This window comes from Scylla paramamosain, chromosome 25, assembly GCF_035594125.1.
Source record: "Scylla paramamosain isolate STU-SP2022 chromosome 25, ASM3559412v1, whole genome shotgun sequence".
NCBI lineage: Eukaryota > Metazoa > Arthropoda > Malacostraca > Decapoda > Portunidae > Scylla > Scylla paramamosain.
This window is the reverse complement of record NC_087175.1, coordinates 20,464,612-20,473,392: the sequence shown is the minus strand read 5'-3', so window position 1 is coordinate 20,473,392 and position 8,781 is coordinate 20,464,612. Positions and strand designations below refer to the sequence as shown.

General features: G+C 40.5%; 1 pseudogene; it reads left to right on the top strand.

Moving 5' to 3' along the window:
* LOC135113390 (zwei Ig domain protein zig-8-like) overlaps positions 1-8,781 on the top strand; it is a 73,626-nt pseudogene that overhangs the window by 34,600 nt on the left and 30,245 nt on the right.

Sequence of the window (8,781 nt, the reverse complement as noted above, 5' to 3'; positions counted from 1 at the left end):
CTTTCATTACATATTACGAGTACATAAAGCTGCTCCTCTTAATCTTACATGGCCACTTTTCTTCAGTTATCCTTGTAATAAAAAATACCTGTTTCAAATCAACCCTCTTTCTTATATTACTTCTACTTCAACTGCATGCCTTCCCCCTCTCCTCCCATGGCTTCGCTGCACAAGACTTTTTCCACTTTCCCTCAACCCTATTTCTGTCCACCTCTCTACTATAATGCAAGAGTTAGTCACTATTCTCAATCATTCATCTCTTGTTGTGGCAAATTCTGGAACTCCCTGCCTGCTTCTGTGTTACCTCCTTCCTTTGACTTGAACTCTTTCAGGAGGGAGGCTTCAAGACACACATCCTGCAGTCTACAATGATTTTCATTTATTTATTTTATTTTATTTTATTTTTATTTTTTACTCGCGTTTGGGGATCAGCACTTATTTTCCTTTTCTTTTTTTTTTTTTTTCCCCCCTCCTGGGCCAGTGTCCCTTTTACATAAGAAATCAAGCGTCACTTATCCACCAATGATCGTCAACAGAAACTTTTTTATCCTCGGCACAAAGCGTTCATTCATTCACCTATGTCACTTTTCTGATAGTATCTCCAATCATTCAGCAGTCATATTCACTTTTGCTGGTGTGGTCGTCCTCTGTTGATATTCAGACCACTGCAAAACATTATTTTCCATGGGCACAGAGAAAAAGAAAAGAAAATCATAGTAAAAAAAATTAATGGTATGATCACTTCGTCTTTCTAATCAAGACTTAATGTAATTTTTGGTTTTGTTCTCGGACTTTCCTCTTTTTGGGGGACTGGCACCTTCAGTTTTGTTACTCTTGACTAGCACCTTTCCTTACGTAAACTAAATAAATAAATAAAATAAAAATATAAAATAAAAAATATCTAAAAGACCTATAGTAAAGTCTAAAATATTATGTGGTTATGGCCAAAAAAAGGCCCAGTAGTGAAACGGCAATGTAATTTCTTTCCCAGTAATAGAAACGTCTTTTCAAATCATTCCTACCAATTAATACCATTTCTCTAATAACGTCCCCCTAATCCCTCAACAGCCACTCTAAAACCACTTTTCTCCTTGATACCAAGGTAACCAGCCATCCAGATCAGTCCTGACCATCACGTCTACGAATACATCCCCGTCTCTCTCCCCAGCCCTGCCTACACCACTGCTCTCTTCCTCTCCCCAGCCTAGCCTATATCATCTCTCTCTCAGCCTCTAACCACTCTCAATTCCTACTTACACCACTCTAGTTCACATCAGCGACTCTCACCACTCCCTGTCCCTTCCCCCAGCCCTGTCTATATCTATCCCTCTCCCCAGTCCCTGCCTGCACTTCTCTGTTCCTCTTCTTAGTCTTACCTATACGACCTCTCTCTCAGCCTCTCACCACCTCGCCTACATTACCTCTCTCTCTCACACCACGTCCCGTCCCCTCCCTCACAGAGGCGTCCATTCAGATCTTGGACGAGCGCGGCGTCGAACTGCGGGAGAAGTTTTACCGGGGAAGGGTCGACAATTTGAGCTGCAGTGCCTGGTGGCTGACGTGCCCACCGCCACGGCCCTGCAGCTCGCCTGGTACCACCACCAGCACAGACTCAACTACGACGATCCCCGCGGCGGCGTCAGGTGAGTAGCTGAGTTACGGTTGGGAGTCAGGTTATGTACTCGTAAGTCTTTTGGGAACTGACTGGTTGGTTGACTCGAGTGATGGAAGTTGTTTGCCACATCCGCGCGCGAGTGAGGGTACACACACACACACACACACACACACACACACACACACACACACACACACACACACACACACACACACACACACACACAAACACACCACGCACCAACTTCCATAGCTACGTACTCACACATATAGCATGCAACCTACAAAAACACTCACCCATCACTCACCAACCTCCTTCCATCCCTTCCCTACACAAACCAGTCCTCACACACACACACACACACACACACACAAACACACACGGCGAGGGCACATGGGCAAAACCTCTTAATGTGTAGCCCCTGTTGACCTAGCAGCAAGTAGGTACGGGATGTAACCCGAGGAGTTGTGACCTTGCTGTCCCGGTGTGTGGTGTGTCCACTGGTCTCAGTCCTACCCAAAGATCGGTCACTATGAGCTGTGAGCTCTTTCCGTGGGGGAACGGCTGGCTGAGTGACCAGCAGACGATCGTAGGTGAATCACCACACACACACACACACGCACACACACACACACAGAAAAACACAGTAATTCCTCAGTTGCACCGTGTAATTCCAGAACCAAACGGGCGTGCATTACAAAGCAAAACATCGAGCACTAACAAAGCTCACACTAATCACTGAGTTTCGGGCGCAGAATTAAAAGGCAAGTCAAGGCAAAGAATCATAATGAACACAGCGTACAGTAAAAGATGATTCATTACACACAAACACACAGGGCAGTACAAGAACAATGAGGGTCTTGTATACGCTGCTGGGGAACACTGGGGGTAGCTATTAAGGGGAGTGTCTTTTTAGTAATTTCCAGAGAGCTATAGTACACTGGAAGAGGAAGAGGAGGAAGAGGAGGAAGAAGGGTAGGAATGTTTGTGTCCTTTAAATGCGCAGGGAATAATACATGTAATGGTCTGGAGAATTTAAACTGATCGTAATGTTTTTTGGAGAAATGTTTGGATTCTTGGGATGGCATGGAGTGCGTCTCTCTCTCTCTCTCTCTCTCTCTCTCTCTCTCTCTCTCTCTCTCTCTCTCTCTCTCTCTCTCTCTCTCTCTCTCTCTCTCTCATAGTCATTTAAAAACATTTTCTCATTCCCATCTATACCCTGATCTTTTGGAATCTCTCTCTCTCTCTCTCTCTCTCTCTCTCTCTCTCTCTCTCTCTCTCTCTCTCTCTCTCCTCTCTCTCTCTCTCTCTCTCCTCTCTCTCTCTCTCTCTCGTCACTCACTTTTTCTTTGATACTCGTTTCACACACATTTTTTCTCTCCAATTCTCCAATCACCCTTTGTTTCAGATCTCTTGCTCCATCCAGCTCGGAAAATTTAAAGAGAAATATACGTCTTTGTTGTATTTTGCCAGTATTTCACCGGCCTTCCTTCGCCAGTCAGCACAATACAGACCCGGTACGGACAGCGCCGCGCCACGCCTCGTCCTGTGTTTTGAAGACCCTTTGTTCTCTCATCAGGACGATTTTTCAAAGGCCACACAGATGATCAACCGGGTCCCTCATGTTTTTTTTTGTTTTTTTTTTTTCTTTTATTGGTGGTCAGTAGTTATCTTTAAACTATTACTACGTAGAATAATGACAACGCTCTCGAAAACTCGATGACTCATAAGAGCTTGTTAAAACTATTATTATCATGAAAATTTATGAAAACCAAATCATTTTTCACCGGTATTCACACTATTACAAAGACTATAAAGATATGTCTTAAAACCTTCAAAGCTTCTACCAGAGGTTGTGTAACTGTCACTACGATCAAGAAAACATCCTTGAAAACCCAAACAATCTCGCTCAGGCCCTTTAATTTATCACTGGAATCAGGAAAACATCCTTGAAAGCCCTAACAACTTTCATGAGACCCTCTTATACTATCACTAGTATCAAAAAAAGCTCCTGGAAGCCCCAATGACCTCAACAAGACCATATTAAAGTATCAGTGAATCACTGAAGCACCCTTTGAAAACCTTTTGAACTTCCACTAGAGCCTGTTAAAAACAAGTCGACATGAGGTGCTGACTGGTTCTAGAATACAGCTTCTCCTCTTACACACACACACACACACACACACACACACACACACACACACACACACACACACACACACAAAGCATTGTAAGTGTTTTAAAATAGAGGGATACTGATCATACACCCTTAACCCTTTTCACTGCCGACGCGATACAATCAGCAGCAGCAGAAGCAATGCGTGAAGTCTTTATAAGCATCTACACAAAAGTTAGCCGTAAAAAAAGAATACATTTTGCAATTCCTTCCCAGTTCAAAGATTGGATGTGGCTGTAGAAACAAGTAAAGATGTCTCAGAGTGACTGGTAATTAGGGGCAGACGTACGAAGTAGCAGTGAAAGGGTTTAACATGTACAAGGACTCCCTGTACTTATCATACCTGCATCAATGAAAGAGAAAAAATGTTTCGGTGCCTCCTCCTCAATTACTTTTTTAATAGGCTTTACTGTAAAGGATTTAAATTATTCTACTGATTGTTTAACGAGGATTCTGTATCATCAGTGACACAAGAAATGAGAAACTAATTTTTCTGGTGTCTTCCTTCCACTACTTTTGACAGGTTCCATTGAGACCTCACTGAGGGTTTTCAGGGAGTTCTCCATGATTCTATTGATTGTTTAACACGTATTCTGCATCATCAGTTGGAAAAAAAAAGATATGAAGTTTAAATGTGTAGACGACTTCCCACTACTTTAACAGGTTCAGTGAAAAGCAATTTTTTTCTTTTTTTCATGAATTTTAATGATTCTAGTGATAACAGAAATTCTGCACCATCAATACAGAAAAAAAAAAATTGAGAACCTAACTGATCATCAATGTGGTACAAAAGCATTCATTCAAACCACTCTAGCTTATATTTTTTCCCGCATATACGTCTGGTTTTCCGAGTCTGTTAGGGCTAGAACGGCGCCTCATAACCAATAAACACATCCATTCATTCAACAGTCTCTTTTACCTGTATGACCGTACCTCTGTTAATATTTAGAACACTAAAAAAATCATTTGCATGGACACCAATGGACAGCACTAGACGCAATACCAGGAACCTTTATAAGCACCAACAAGAAAGGCAGGAATAAAAAGGTTATATCTTGCAATCTGGAGGTGGATGTGGAGCAAGAAAAGACGTCCCAGAGTTTAGTAAATAGGGAAAGACGTGCCAAGCAGCAATAAGAGAGTTACGAACGTAAGAATATAAGGGTGCTGCAAGAAAAGATGTCTGAAAGTGGCTAGTAATTAAGGAAAGATGTGTTAAATAGAAGTAAATCAAGAAATAAATAAGAAAAGAAAAAAAAAAAAGTTAAGGAAAGATGTACCAGGTAACAGTGAAAGGGTTAAAAAAATGTACGAATACGAAGGACGCTGCAAGTAAAAATGTCTCAGAATGGCTAGTAATTAACGAAAGATGCTTTAAATAGAAGTAAATTAAGAATAAAGAAAGAAAGATGTCTCAAAAAGGTTAGAAGTTAAGGAAAGGTGTGTCACGTATCAGTAAAAGGGTTAAGAACGTAAGAATATGAAGAAAAAATGTCTCGGGAGTGTTTAGCAGTTAAGGATAAGTGTGCCAGATAGCAGTGAGAGCCTGAAGCGTTACAGAATAAGAGCAAGAAGCATTTACGTGCATCAAGACATTAACATTTGCTTCGTCTCGTGGAGCGGCGCCGGCAAAAGGCTTAACACATTCACGGGTCTAATTGCTGCCTCATTACAGCCGCGGGAACACTCGGCTTAATGGGAAGTTAGTTCATGAAAATCAAGACTGACTTTATTTTTCTTGGACGTACCTTTTTTTACTCTTCAATAGTTCATTTTTTAACGTGAATGACAAACCAGCGTAGCTTTTTTTTCTTTTTTTTAGCTCTTAGTCGTCTTCCTGCACGCACTGAAAAAGAAATATGTATGGAAATATCTTTAGCTACTCATTTTCAGGTAGCGAATGTTTATTTTCTCGGCAAAATATGACGCTTTCTTTAAATCGTGACCTTAACAATAAAGGAACCAACAGCTAAAGCAAGGAAATTAATGAATCTAAACCTAATTTCACCTAACCTAACCTCCCCTCATCTAACCTAGCCCTCAGATGCAAACGCTGTTATTTCAATATTATCCCAAAAATCCAATGGTGATTCACACGCGACTCACATGCAACTCTTTCTTTCAGTGTGTGTGTGTGTGTGTGTGTGTGTGTGTGTGTGTGTGTGTGTGTGTGTGTGTGTGTGTGTGTGTGTGTGTGTGTGTGTGTGTGTCCCTGCACCCAAAAAATTAAATAGGATAAAAATGTAAAAAAATAAAAATAACTCATTGGTGATTTCAGTCTTGCCTCACTCGCAGCCCTCCAGCATTCATTGGCTTATTAAACTCTCCTCTGAGCATTCAGGTTATCTATCCTTGCATTTATTTGAAGGATACGATGCCTGTTCTCGCTGGTTTAGTTTACAGTCTCATAAAAACCCTCGCTGAAGGTTTAATGCACCGAGCTGTGAAGTGTATTCCCTCTCTGGGTGAAGAAATACTGAGGCGTTAGCAAGACAGTGGCTACGAGTATTAAATTCATATATCTAACACCACCTAGCTTTGAAGTGTATTCCGACTCTGGGTGAAGAAATACTGAGGCGTTAGTAAGACAGTAGCTACGCATATTAACTATCAATTTCTCCAATCGTAATGTAACATTTCAGCAGCAACACATCCTTCACCTCCATTCATGGACTGCACAGTTCAGCTATTTTGCAGCAGTGCCAAAAGGTTTCATCTACTCTATTAATTTTCTGTCAATGGCATCTTTCAAAGGTAACACAGCATGACGTCTAAGAATACGCTGTGCGATTTCACTAATCTACATTAAGTGCTTGAAAAAAAAAAAAAATATGACAGCATAGTGGAAGGAGAGAGAGAGAGAGAGAGAGAGAGAGAGAGAGAGAGAGAGAGAGAGAGAGAGAGAGAGAGAGAGAGAGAGACCAATCCTTACGTACCTCAAAAGACTGCTCAATTTCAGTACACATATTATATTCTACATTAAATACCAGTCGAAAAGAAATGACAACACAGAGGAAGGAACTGAGGTACAGAGAAACAGACAGAGCGTGGCAGTGAGGACAGAGGGAAGGGACAAATGAGGGATGAATGAAATAACATAGAAGTGCATGAAAATAAGGAAGCTGCAAGGCCTAAACGTGGTACTTGTTTTGGAAGCAGTTCTTTTAGGAGCGGAAGTTCCATTAGACCACTGTATCAGCCTTAAGGGAATCCGCAACAGTCAAAAATTTCAGACGATATCTTTCAATGTTGCCTGGTCTCCCTAATGCTGTGTTGATCCAATACATAATCCCATACAGGCTTCAGGTAAAGTTTATTCTATCTTGTTACCCCGAGGAACCTGAAACTTTCTGAAAACAACTCACTTCTCTCTCTCTCTCTCTCTCTCTCTCTCTCTCTCTCTCTCTCTCTCTCTCTCTCTACATCGAGACTTCCACTATGCATTTACCTTCTAGTACTTAATGCGGAACAAATAAAGTAGAAGAACTAGACAGTTGAGATTTATGGGGCACCTAGTAAATCCTGGAAAATGCATGTTATTATTGGTTAAGGTGGAAGATCGAAGAGCAAGAGGAAGACAAAGAATAAAGTACAAGGACAGCTTTTTAGAAGATATTCCACGCGTCACAGGAGTGGCTGACTTGCTGGATTGGCTGCGGAAAGACAGAGGTGGTGTTCCATGGTCCTCCACGACAAACAAGACAAATGAAGCAGCCAAGAAGGGGGACGCAAGGATATGCCGATTTTCGAGTCAAGTGATACAAAAATAAGGGGAAAAAGTCTGCTTGTTTGTCACATCCAAAATAAAAGTCGTATGTCAGAAGAAGGCTGGCCACGAGCACAAAAGTTAGAAGGAAGGGGAAAAAAAGCCGCTTAAAAAATCAATCAGTAGAAGGCAGCTCACCAAGAGTACAAAAAAAAAAAAAAAAGATCTATAGAAAGCTGGTACAAAAATAAGATAAATACAAAAAATATTTCATAAACGACTTGAAAAGTTTTGTTAAAGGAGACAGGGCAAGGGTAAGCAAATCAGATACACAAATTAATCAATCACGACTCGCTTTTTTGCAGTTTCCCATTAAAATGTTCGGTGGAAGAAAACGGCTTGGAAAAGAGAACAAAAATTTAATTAAGGAACGAAAAATATGAGTTACCGCTTAGAGGAAAAACACTTGTTACTTTATTTTTTTATTTATTTATTTTTTTTATTTTTTTTAGGACGGAATCTAGCAATGGTCATCAAAACGATAACAAAGAAAAAAAATGGTCAACTGAGAATTTCAAGCTTGAAAAATTTAGGTTTAGGAAAGAGACAGGAAGAAATTGGTTCTGAAATAGAGTGGCAGATGAGTGGAATGGACTCAGTAATCATGTTGTTAGTGCTAAGACATTAGGGAGCTTTTAGAGAAGATTAGACGGGTTTATGGACAAGGATGATAGGTGGAAATAGGTAGGTATATTTCATACAGGGACTGCCACGTGTAAGCCTGGTCGCTTCTTGCAGCTTCCCTTATTTCTTATGTTCTTCTGAATCCCGGTTCCGATAGAAAGTTACCCCAGTCCCAATAGAAGTTATCAAAAAGAATATCTATAATTAAGAAGTGCCCTGAAGCCCTCAGTTACTCTTTTCCTTTTAAGAGAACATTTTACTATAACGAATAAAAACGACAGCAAAAAAAAAAAAAAGGCCAAGTGAGAATCGTACTCTAAATAGAAACTTATAAAAAAGAATATATAAAAATTTAGAGGTCTCTTGAAATCTCCCTCTTGAAAGAACTTAGGTCATAGACAGTAAGAAATACAGAGAGAGAGAGAGAGAGAGAGAGAGAGAGAGAGAGAGAGAGAGAGAGAGAGAGAGAGAGAGAGAGAGAGAGAGAGAGAGAGAGAGAGAGAGAGAGAGAACCTACATTAAAAAAAATACAGAAATGAGCAGAGAGAAAAAAAAATGTGAAATTGCAAAAAAAAAAAAAAAAAAAAAAAAAAAAGACTC